This window comes from Cydia pomonella, chromosome 15 (genome assembly GCF_033807575.1).
Source record: "Cydia pomonella isolate Wapato2018A chromosome 15, ilCydPomo1, whole genome shotgun sequence".
Taxonomy (NCBI): domain Eukaryota; kingdom Metazoa; phylum Arthropoda; class Insecta; order Lepidoptera; family Tortricidae; genus Cydia; species Cydia pomonella.
Window position 1 is genome coordinate 16,628,978 of NC_084717.1, and position 13,655 is coordinate 16,642,632.

Sequence of the window (13,655 nt, forward strand, 5' to 3'; positions counted from 1 at the left end):
GTAAACGATGGCCTCGTGGCTCGGCCCGCCGCTTACCGGGCTCGCAGCCAGAGCGGTTTATAAGTCAAAGGGGTCGCGGGGGACGCGAGCTTGCTGTTACGATTACGAACCATGTACTGTGCCGCTTGTGTTTAAAATTGATTAGCTCGACGAGCTAAGGGATTGCGGCCGAGACACGAGAAGAGCCGCGAGCCGAACCACGAGACGAGAGTGTGTACATTAGCTCGAGGAGCTCACGACCTGTGGCCAAGACACGAGACGAGCTGCGAACCGAGCCACGAGCCCACCGTTTACATACGCGTCTCGTGCATATTGTATTCTTTGGTCTCGTGGCTCGGCTCGCCTCTCGCACGTGAATGTACATGCGCCATTACGAATACAAACATTACCAAAAAAAGCGGGAAACGGATGACAGAACGTTAGTAGGGCCAACATGAAGGAAGAGGAAAAGAAGAAAACACTCATTGCTGCATTGGTAAACACACGTGCTCGCGCTGAATAGTTAAAAAAAAATCGTTACCGGTGGAATTTCCGTATATCTCTTTACTGGATACGGGTAAGTAATTACATGAAATTATGAGTGGTAAGGATTCCCCTGATAGGAGGGATGCCGAATCTATGTTAAAACATAAAACGAATTAAAGTTTGTGAATTTGCTCATCCGAAATGATGGAGATGGTCTCTTACAATAATCTAAATCGAATCCCAACGTATTGGTCGTGGAGGAAATTGTAGATGGTACCCAATTTCCATCCTGTTTTGGACATCGCATTATAATGAAAGCTAGACTGTCTCATAAGGTCCACAGAGAAGGCCAGCCCCCTGAGTGCGTTCCAACACTTGTTCTAACCTTCCAGGACCTTCCAGAAAAAAAAAAAGTTTGTTTAACATGTTTATACCAGTGAAGGATTATGATCTTCCTACAGTTGCTCAAAATTGAAAGGCACGGAAGGGCCTTATGCAAAAAAATAATATGAATAATGAAAATTTTAACTATAAACAAATCCAAGCTAAATGCAAGAAAGTACATTCTAAGGAAAAAGAAATTGATGGAATAATTTTTGTGAATCTGTATCTCCAGCCACTGAGCCTACAATTGTATCGAACAAAATTAATGCATTTCGATGTACAGGCTCCATACTCCATTTCTTTCTAATGTGTTTGTTGAGGCTACTTCCTATTTTCTTTCTTCTTCTTCTTTCCATCCTGTTACCCCTGCTGGGGTGTAGAGCTCGGACCATTTTCTTCCCCTTCCTCTGGTCCTGGGCAGCTTGGGGAACCTCCTCCCACCCCATCCTCGATACACCCATCTCTTCCTCCACGGAACAGCGCCACGTATATTTAGGGAGACCATGATTCCGTTTTCGGGGCATCCTCCTGATCAGGGCCACTTTGTGGACACAGGTGGGTGTCAGGCGTACTGAGGATATGCCAAATCCAATGCTATTTATGCCAAGTCCTATTTCCATTGCTAATTAACTGCTTTTTTGACAATGGCATTATCCCAGACTCCGGGAAGGAACAGTATATAATTCCTATTCTGAAGCCGGGTAAAAACTCAGATCTTGCCCCATTGCGTTGGCATCTACACTACTCTGTAACTGAACGCCTTTCGAAAAATACTATCGACAGGTACATTGAAAATAATAACTTATCATGATTTCAATTTGGCTTTTGGAAAGGTAAACGTGTTTCTGATAGCCATGCTATTCTGTCAACTAACATTAGGCTTGCTTTCTCAAGAAATGAGTGTGTTGCTGCAGGGCTCTTGGAAATTTCCTCTGCCTACAATAATGTTATGCATTCAGGCCTTAGATAAAATGTCTCAGATAGGTTTCCCGACAAAGGTGCTTTGTTTTCATTCTTCTTTTACAGAGGACTATTGTGGTAAGATGGCAGGGCAATATCTTGGGGAAGAGATGTCTATGGAAGGGCCTACCACTGAGTTCAGTTCTTAGTCCACTCCTTACAACTTATATACTATGGACAAGTCTGTAAATTTATATTATAAAATTCTGCAATATGCCGACGACTTATTTATTGTAATGACAAATAACCACAATTAGCCACAGATTAAATAATAAATAAATATTATAGGACATTATTACACAAATTGACTAAGTCCCACAGTAAGCTCAATAAGGCTTGTGTTAAGGGTACTTAGACAACAATATATATAATATATAAATACTTAAATACATAGAAAACAGCCATGACTCAGGAACAAATATCCATGCTCATCACACGAACAAATGCCCTTACCAGGATTTGAACCCGGGACCATCGGCTTCATAGGCAGGGTCACTACCCACTAGGCCAGACCGGTCGTCGAAACAGATTAAATTAACACAGCCCTCCTCTCTCTACAAACGTGGCTATCTTCTCATGGTCTTTCCCTCTCTCCACCAAAAAAAGTTCAGCAATTTTTTTTCTCTAGAAGCAGGCATCCTCCAGGTCCTCCTCAAACTTAATTTCTATATGACAGGGAATCAATCCCTCTCTTAGAGTTTGTTAAGTTTCTCCTCTCCTTGTGTTTGATCGTAAACTTAAGGGTGCTTTACATCTAAATTATGTAGCTAAAAAATGGGACTAAACTATTAACATGCTTAGAGCCCTGTGGCACGTGGTGGGGTGCTCATCCTTACTCAAAAACTTATATAACGCTTTTATTAGGTCCCACCTAGATTTCGGTACTTTCATATTCGAACCTTGTAGTGTTTCTCCTAAGGCGCTTAGAATTGTGTTAGGGTGCATTAGAGACTTCCCTAAGAGAGCAATCCAGGTGGAGAGTGTCTCACCCTCTTATTTATCTCCAAACTGAAATATTTGCAAATTTTTTGTAACTCTTAAACCTTATTGGCGTAAGAAGTCTAAACCTAATTTCCTTCTTAGCTTAGAGAAAATTTCATCCCTTAGAGCTCCCATTCAAAGATACCCCTCCCTCCCCATATATACGGGTGTTTGTTTAGTCACCTGCAATCATTTAAAGGTTGAATATATGTATAGGTCATATAGATCAACTTTTAGTATGCGACTAAAACGAAATCACGAAAAAAAGTTGACTAAATAAACACCCTGTATAGTCAGTCCCGTTTGAAGCCCTTTAGATTTAGACCGCAAGCTAGGAACAGATTTCCATGACCAATCGCCTCCCGGGTAACAACTTATATAGTAAAGGCTATGATGAACCCTCGTCGACGTCAGCTGCTGCTCCGTTGGTGGGTTGAGAAATGGCAGCTAGCAGCCACCGAAAAAAAATTAGTCATCGCCTTCCGTTTGATACTTTGTCAGATGATGGTTAAGATACTATTGTAACTTAAAAAAATCGTCAGCCCGTTGTATTGCGGTGGAAAGAACGTCAGTTATTCGCATAAACATGTAAAAAATAAGCGCTTTACCTTTTTATGATCATCAGACGTTTCAATAAACGGATTACGCATTACGCATAGTTTGCGGACATAAGTGGAAAGGCGCGTATTTTTTACATGTTCATGTGACTATCTGACGGTCTTTCCACCGCAATATAACCGACTGATGTTTTTTTTATTTATAAAAGCATCTAAGCTATATCATTCGGGAGGCGATGACTTATTTTTTTTGTACGTGTTCATGTCATAAACTCACTGTCTTTCCACCGCGATACAACCGGCTGACTATTTTTTTAATTCATGATGCATCTAAACTCAAATCATCTGACAAAGTATCCGCCCGGAGGCGATGACTGACGATGCCATATGCTCCTGGCCCGCCCGTGGTCTACTTATTCTCGTCTCTGATGTGATTTTAGATTGCGGCATTATTAAAAAATCCCTTCATGCAAACTCCGCATTTAATAAATTTCCAGATTATAGTTTTCCACACATGGATGCCGCTAAACTATGTGGAGGATCAAAGAAAAAGCGGATATTGGTACTTTTTTGCGAAAAACGTATTTCAAAAAATACTATCCGAATGATAGGGAAACACTACAGTAGTATATATATACGTTTTAATTTAATTTAATTTATTTATTTCAAAAGACAACAATGGTCCATAATGGTTAGTAATATTTAAGGTTTAAAACTAAGTGTTAGTAGAACAAATACAAAAAGACAAAAAGAAAAGCGAAAAGTACAGCAACAATAACAAACAATCACCTGGTAGCGGTCATGATACCCTCAAAATGTCGCACAACAGGTGAGTCGTATCATATTTAAATAAGGCATATATATATGAGACAAAAATAAAATGTGTTTTTTTTGCATGGGGCCCGAATTTAAGTAGGTACCCTATTTCAAGGAGGTACCCTATTTCAAGGAAACTAGGAGAGACCTCGTCTTCTTACTTTCAGAATATTATTTTTCTACTTTTATTGGGTACGAAATAATAAATAGTCTAGTTTTGTAGGCGCCCGTTTTCTTAGTCCAGTCAAAAAGTCATCAAAAATGGATATTTTTCTTAATGCCTTTTTTGTAAATTTATGACGGTTTTCGATACTTTTATGCTATAACCATAACAATTACTTACGAATTTGACGTTTTATTGACTCTTTTATTAAAAAAGTAAGTTTTTTTTTGTAAAAACGTGTAAATGAACAAGCTACTACGTCTGCAACTTGCTTATCACCGAAAATAAAATAGCATGCATTCAGTAAAATTATTTCACGCATTAACAACATGTGTATAGTGTATTTCAATTCATATTCAATCTACTAATAAGTTATTAAACTTATTAATAATGCATCCATACTCATCGTTAATTGAGAACATTATCATATTTTACTATTACTATTAAATAATGGTTTACACTAATTGTAAATTGTTATCTAATGAGTTTGAGTACCAGATTACGAGTTGGGTTAAGTAGGTATAAGCTTAAATTAAATTAAAAGGATTATATTTTTCACCCATTTCGCCTATGAAAATATTTTAAACAACTTTTAATATCTTCCGAACCTCAAATAACCTTTTTTTGAGACCGAGATTAAGTAAAAAACCTAAACAGCTCTCTGCTGAAGCATTGGAATTATTAATTATGGAAAACAATCTGTCGCGTATGTATAATTGTATGTCCGAAACATGTCGCGCTGGTGACTAAAAACACGTGAGTGAGTAAAATTAGTTTAATGTTACTTACATTTTTTTTTTTTTATACTACGTCGGTGGCAAACAAGCATACGGCTTGCCTGATGGTAAGCAGTCTCCGTAGCCTATGTACACTTGCAACTCCAGAGGAGTTACATGCGCGTTGCCGACCCTAACCCCACCCCCCTCGTTGAGCTCTGGCAACCTTACTCACCGGCAGGAACACAACACTATGAGTAGGGTCAAGTGTTATTTGGCTGCGGTTTTCTGTAAGGTGGAGGTACTTCCCCAGTTGGGCTCTGCTCTAGATCTGGAATGACATCTGCTGTGCTGTGCCCTACCACACAAGGCGAGATGACATTCACATTGCCCATACCTCTCTTTTGGACGTAGTTTAAGGACATACCCGGGTCCAAACTAATACATTAAACTAATTTTACTCACTCACGTCTCATGACATTTTAATTCGATGAATACAGTTATCTTTTTGCAATAATATAATGTCCAGTAGTTTCGGAGCAAATAGGCTGTGACAGACAGACAGACAGACGCACGAGTGATTCTATAAGGGGTCCGTTTTTCCTTTTCGCTTAAAATATTTTTTTCTGCATTTAATATACCTTATTTTGAAATTTTTTATACCACATTTATTGTTCTCCGTATCATTTTCTATAGAATAGTATTAAAAAAAATACTTTTTCGCCAAAAAGTACGAATGTACACTTTTTCTTCGATCCGCCCCATAGTGGGCGATGGTATATGTTTGAGTGGTCCTTCTCTGTTCTCAGGTGCAGACATCAAATACTTGACATTGGCATATTAAAATAAAAGTGAAGAAGAAGAAAGAAGAACTTTTTCAACTACCATACATGATGAAAACAATAAGAGGCTTAAATATGTTAGTTAAAGAAACTTCTACATCGTAGCAAGATATTGAGAATTCCTCACACAAACAAAATGGTCATTCAAGGAGGTAAGAAAAGTTGTAAAATTAGTAGAAAACGTGGACTTTCTATTACAGAAGATGGTACAGTATCAAAGAGGCTGTGCATGGATGTAAATGTTACTAGTAATGAAGATTCAGAGTTTCCTAGAGATTTACATGATACACCTGGACAGGATGAATTGGATAATACTTGTCAAACTAAGCAATACATTCCTCATCACTTGATTGGATTTATGTATCGATTAGACTTGTCGGTGCTTTGCTCACTTAGAGAGTCTATGTATAAACATAAATATCCTTTATTATCATTAGCGTTTGGAGATTCCGAAATTGATAAATTTAATGATATTGTCCTTCGTTATGAAAAGAAGTCAATTCATATAAAAATTGAGAATGTAGACAAGTATTACGTAAATACTGGCATTACTTATGCTAGATTATTTACTAAAGAAAAACGAAGTTTTTCTATCAATAACTACTTTGATAGTTTTGTTAAACATCTAATCTCTAAATCAGATAGTTTATTAAATAATATAGAATACCTTATTGTATATACTAATTCAGGATTTGATCTTACAAAAGAAAAACATTTAAGAGAAGGAAAATTCAAAAATTTTTATCCTTTTAAATTTGATAGCATACAAATAGAAGAATCTGACATTTTAAAGGACTTTTTGTTTATAAATGACAATACGCAAGAGAGCGGTTTTTATCGATTTTCGCAAGATAAAACGACAAGAGAAGAACTTTTAAACCGGTTGGAATTTTCGGCTGCTATGCAGAAAGTAATAAACGAAAGAAAAAAATATCAGGAATTAGAAAAAGAAATAAAAGAAGCATTTTTAGATAAATTAGTGTTTGCAATTAATCAGCCTAATAGAGAACAACTGAACAGCATTATTAAAACTGAAATAGAAAAAAATAGCACAGTTGAAGATGAATATGTAGTATTACAGGAAAGAGTGTTACGTGATTTAACAGCTCCCAAGAAGGATAAAAAACTCGAGAATCATGTGTCTAGAATTATATATGAATTCAATTTATTAATGCTCTTCTTGCATGACATGTTTTTGTATAAAAATATATTCTCCATAAATTATGAAGGAAAAACAAACGACATATCTAATAACATTGCCCTTGATTATAAAAATAAAATTACTTACGTAAAGGCTTACAATACAAATGGTAATATTGGTTATAGTCAGTTATTTCCCTATAAACAACAGAGTATGTTTTCTATTAATAAGTATTTTACTCTTTTTGTTGAAGAACTAAGAGAGAGTAAAGAATATTTTATTATCTATACTAATGCAAATCTAGATCTTACAGAAGAAAAGAAGTTAAAAGAAAGACGATCTAAAGATTTTTATCCTTTGAAATTTGATAATGATAATGCTTTAAGAGATTGTTCGTGTATAAATGGGAATGGTCTTTATCGATTTGTGCAAGAAGAAGCAACAAGAAACACGCTTTTAAGTCTATTAAAGCTTACACCTTCTTTGCAAAAAGAAAAAGAAGAAAGACGACTTTCTAGTGAGAAAGAACGAGAAATAAAAGAGAATTTTTTAGATAAACTTATATTTGTAATTAATCAACCTAATAGGGAAGAATTAAATAATATTGTTAAAGAAGAGATAGGTACATTTGATGTTCCATATAATTACGAAGAATTACATGAAATAGCATTACGTTGGTCAGAATCTTATGAATTTGGCCCTCTTACAAAAGAAATAATGGAAAAGCTTTTGGAAGATATAAAAAATAATAGATCTAGTCATAAGAAGATGCAAAATAACAACATTAATGAAGAAATACAATTTGCTAGAAGTGTGGTTGGTAGAGAGGGAATACCTGCGTTTAATCAGTTTTTAAATTTTTTAATTACAGGAGATGGGATAAATTGTTTAGAAGTTCTAAAGAGAGAAGGAATAGATCTAGCTCGTATGTCCAGTATTTTGCATGTAGCAGGAGCTAACGCTGTAAAAGCTTTTAAAGGCTTATTTGATATTTGGTTCAATAAGCAAGGAAATAAAACACAATATTTGCAAACCCTAGAAAAAGAAGGACTAAATCTATCTAATATGTCCAGTATTTTAGGTGGAGCAGGATCTAATGCTCCTAGAGCTTTTAAAGACTTATATTACCTTTGGTTTGATGTGGAAGGTAGTAAAACACAACATTTAAAAACCCTCGAAAAAGAAGGAATAGATCTAGCTCGTATGTCAAGTATTTTAAGTGGAGCAGGAGCGAACGCTGCCAAAGCTTTTAAAGATTTATATGATATTTGGTTCAATGAACAAGGAAGTAAAACACAATATTTAAAGGCTCTAGAAAAAGAAGGAATAAATCTATCTAATGTGTCCAGTATTTTAAATGTAGCAGGAGTTAACGCTGCAAAAGTTTTTAAAGACTTATATGACCTTTTGTTTGATGTTGAAGGAAATAAAACACACTATTTAAAAACCCTAGAAAAAGAAGGAATAGATCTAGCTCGTATGTCCAGTATTTTAAGTGGAGCAGGAGCTAACGCTGCAAAAGTTTTTAAAGACTTATATGATATTTGGTTCAATGAACAAGGAAATAAAACACAATACTTAATAACTCTAGAAAAAGAAGGAATAGGTCTTGCTCGTATGTCCAGTATTTTAAGTGGAGCAGGAGTCAATGCTGCTAAAGCTTTTAAAGATTTATATGATATTTGGTTTGATGCAAAAGGAAATAAAAAACAGCATTTAAAACATTTTATTGAGGACAAAGATGGGAAAAAAAGTTTTACACTGCATAACTTATCTGGTATATTAGGTAGAGCAGGCGGAAACGCATCCGATGCCTTTAGAAAGTTTCATAGTGTTTGTTTTAGTGACAAAGGAAAAAGAACAGAACTCTTAGACGATTTCTATAAGGCAGATTTTACGCCAAGTAACTTATCATCTACCTTATGTGGAGCAGGAACTCGTGCTTCTTTTATTTTAAAAAGATTTCATAGTACTTGTTTTAATGAGAAAAGAGAAAAAACAAAATTTTTAGATGATTTCTGTAAGGTAGGTTTTAAACCGCGTGATTTATGTGGTGTGTTGAGTGCAGCAGCAAATAGTTTAAAAAAGTTTCATGATTTTTGTTTTACGGAAGAAACAAAAAAGTATTTGAATCATTTCTTAATTGAGAAAGAAGGTTTTATACCAAAAAATTTGTCTAAGATATTACATGGAGCGGGAGCTAATATTTGTTCTGCTTTAAAAGATTTTCATGATGTTTGTTTTGATGAAACGGGAAACAAAACACAGGTTTTATATGATTTTTATGAGGCAGGGTTTAGGCCAGGTGATTTATCTAATATATTATCCCTGGCAGGAAATAATGCCGCGTCTAATTTAAGAAATTTTCACAAATCTTGTTTTAATAAAGATAATTATTTAGATCGCTTCTTAGCCGGGAAAAAACTTTTTACGCCGAAAGATTTATCTAAAATATTGTACGGAGTAGGAATTAATATTTGCCCTACTTTTAAAAAATTGCATGATCTTTGTTTTGATAAAGTAGGAAACACAACAAAATATTTAAACAATCTTATCAAAAATAACCCGCCAAATAAGATACTTGATATATTGCATGAAGAAGTTAAAAAATCTCCTTTTGTTTTTTTGGATGAACAGAATGTTAGTGAAGGAGACAGAAAAACTAGTGTAGGCCTCAAGCCGAGTAGTTTACCCGGTAAAACAAAGCGAAAACAAGATTCAGATGGTTTACAACAAGGTGATTCTAAAGTTAAGAGAAAGAAAACCCAGGAAGGGTATCACTAACCGAAGTAAGAACGGACAAGATTTTTAGACAGTAGCAGGTAGTTCAAGAAATTTATCCCCGACCCGAGGAAAAAGGGAAAAACAAATAGTCAGTGTACCATACTAAGAAGGAACAGTTGCGCTTATCAATATTTGTATCATTAATTGAACCAGTAAATAAGGGCTTTGTTTACCTTCATTTAGAGAGCGTGGAGTTACGACTGATGGCTAATGTGTAACAATTAGCAAGATCCTCCACAGCCGGACCACCTCGCCTGATTGCGCTCTGTTTTTAATGGCAAAATGTACCCCTAATGTACCTTATGTACCTCATCGGAAATTGAACGTACCTACCTCTGAGGTTTGGCAAATATATGCGTTTAAAAGGGGTCCAGCTGGGGAGTAAAATCTGCAGCCGGACCACGCCTGGATCCGCTGATATCGGTGATTTCGAGATATAATTTTAATAACAGAGGAATGTACCTATTATGTACCTTTGAATAAATAGTTTTTTTATTTAAACAATGGTCTCATAAATGAATTTTCATACATTTAACTTTTTGAGTATATGCAGAATTATAAGCGCCTGTTAAAATATAATAGCAATTTTATGAGTCTGTACGAAATGTACATGAATTGCGAACAAATCTGATAAGGGGTTTGTTTTGACGTAACTGTGCCCAAAGGGTAAAAACGGGACCCTATTATTGAGACTCCACCTTCCTTTTTTTAAAAATTAAGCATGCTTATTATTATGTAAATATTGTTAATACACGTTAACACTTCAATAAAAAACAATTTCTTAAATCTCACTTTTTTATTCTTTCCTAAGCATTCCTTTTCAAACAAACCTACCTTCATGAATAAATATGGGTATTTAATTTATCGGTGACAGTCAGAATGGCGGGTGTAGTGTACACTACACCCGTGTTTATTACACGATGATCCCACGGGTTTCTACTTTCTAGCCGTCCGGACCAGACGGACAGTGGCCAGCAATACGAAATTAGCGACCATATTCTGCGTCGAAAAAAACGCATGAAAACTTGAAAACACGCGTTTTCCCAAACATAAGACTAATGTAGATCGATTGTATACCTCCAAAAAACCCCATATACCAAATTTCAGCGAAATCGTTAGAGCCGTTTCCGAGATCACAGAAATATATATATATACAAGAATTGCTCGTTTAAAGGTATAAGATTTATAATATGAGCCATTTTATTTGTGATTTCCAAGCATTCCAAGTTTTTCTCGTTTTACATTTGCTTGCTATTACACCTTTGCAGGCGCTATAATTTTTCTCCTTATCGATTTTATTTTTAAGAAAAAGCGCAACGTTAAATTTGTTTTCATTACGCTAGAAATTAGTGCCTTTCACATTTAATCTGATAAGTTCAAATAGCTCAGAAAATTGTCTTAGGCGCCATGTCAAAGAATTCCTTCTAAGAACATAATTTTCTGTGAAAAACGAACATTTTGGGTTCGTTTTTCATTGATTGTTGGAGATTAATCAAGTAAAACCCGCAAATTATGCGTGTTTGTGGGTATATTAATGTCATGAATATAATTTTTTGTTCGATATCGATGATGTCCTTGTTTTTTTGTATTCATTAAGTAATGTTGCACTTAAGCATAAGGATTAAGGTTCCTTTTTCACTAAACTTTCATAACAATTTTAACATAGAAATACTCGTACTTAACGTATACGTGTAAAACTAAGCTAGAAAGATGTCTATTCCTACATTTTATTATTACGCAAAAAAAAAGTATAATTTTGAAGTACCTATTTTACAAAAACATTTATATCTGCGTAAGTATACATGTAAAACTAAGCTAGAAAGACGTCTATTCCTACATTTTATTATTACGCAGAAAAAAAATATAATTTTGAAGTACCTATTTTACAAAAACGTTCATATCTCCGTAAGCAGAAATGAGGACCCTTCTCTCATGGAAAGGCACAATTGGTTGTTTCGTTCTACCACAGCGATAGAAAAACATGTAATTGTTACATTTAAATCTTACTTTGTAAAACTTATGTGCATATTTTAATTGACCGAAGCGTTAGCGAAGGTCTACGTTTTGACTCGCGCAATTTGCTGTTGTATGTCCGGATGTTCTCTACAGAGGGCCTACCGCGAACCACGTTCGACGTGTTGCCTCCCTATCACACTTACGCATGAATTTACAAGTGCGACAGAGAGGCAACACGTCGAACGTCGTTCGCGGTAGGCCCTCAGGTTGGAATTCTCAACTGAGGGCCTACCGCGAGTCACGTTCGACGTGTTATCTCGCTATTTCACTTACGTACATATTTACAAGTGCGACAGAGAGGCAACATGTACAACGTGGTTGGCGGTAGGCCCTCTGAATCTCGTGAAATTTTGTAAGCAAGCCCAGTAGCTACATAGAATTTTTCTGTCGTTTTGTTTTTTGGAAAATGATTGAATGGTGGAAATTGACATAAAGGACTTAAGTGCCATTGCGGTCTATATCACTATTGGCACTTAAGACCATTGTGAGTAAGTACGCTGTGAAAATGGCTCAACGAAGTATTGTTTTGTTGTTACAGTTTTAAGTTAAGTTAAGTTAAGTTTATCGATCTTATCGCGAGGTCTACAGCTCACAGAGCCACTAGTCGTAATCAATGAAAATAACAGAATATTCGTTTATTATCGGTTAATCACCGTTTGTTAAATATTACGTATAAATCTAATTCCACGTGACGTAAATCATAAGTTGAAGTTTCAGGGATAGTAAACATTTTTTTACTGTACATGTTATTGTCGATTATTTTTATATTAAGTTAATATTTTTTATATAAAATCTTATTTAACTGAAAAAATTCAAAGTGGACAGTTCCTGTGAACGAAATTACTCCACGAACTAAAACAATGAAATAGCACAGACAAACGAGAGCAAACACATTCGCACGTTCAAACTATTGACAGCCGAATGACACGAGTCATGACGTAAACAATTTTGTAATTTGTTTGAAATGGATGGTAGATATAAGAGAAGACTCACTCACGTGCGGCAGCAGCAGCGGCGAGCGGCGGCCATAAGTTGGAGTGGAACACAGCGACCCAACCTTCCGTGCCTTTTGTTCAAAACGAGACGAGATAGTAGGGTACCCTACAGTACAAAAGCGCCAATTACATCCACATTTCCAGATTTCGGGCCTGGAGGCCTACCGCGAAAACCGAAATTCGCAAATTGCAGGGCTCTCTCTTTTACTCTCACTAAGACGTATTTTAGAGTGACAGAGAAAAATGCCCGCAATAGGGTTGTTTCCATCTACAAATCTTAGGGCAGAATTGTATCCCAATAAATTCTTTTGGATTATAAGAACATGTTAAACTACTTTTAGGGGACTTGTAATGACCATATTTTAGTAAATATTGAATTTAAAATATCTTTTGGCAGACGTCACGTGACCAAACTGGAAACGTCTGAAGATTCTGATGACGTCACAACTCTCGGATTGACACTGTTGACTGTTAGACGATAAACAACAAATGACAAATGTCAGTTGACAGTTCGTATCTTCTACGTGTGTACATACACACGTAGAAGATACGAACGTACACGTAGTATATTTATGTGTCAAACCGTAAACTGTGACGTCACACAATTTTCAAACAGCGTTTTGGGCGCGAAAGCATCTGTCAAAATATATTTTGTTAATTTAACATATTTAAAGCCTTTTTTAGTATAAAAGTTGAATTTTAGGGCAACTTTTAGTTAATACAGAACGTAATACAAGCGTTTCAAAAAATTGGAAACGACCCTATTGACGAACTTCGATTTTCGCGGTTATAGCCCTGATAATCGTATCACGGAATATCAGCAGTATCAGCACAT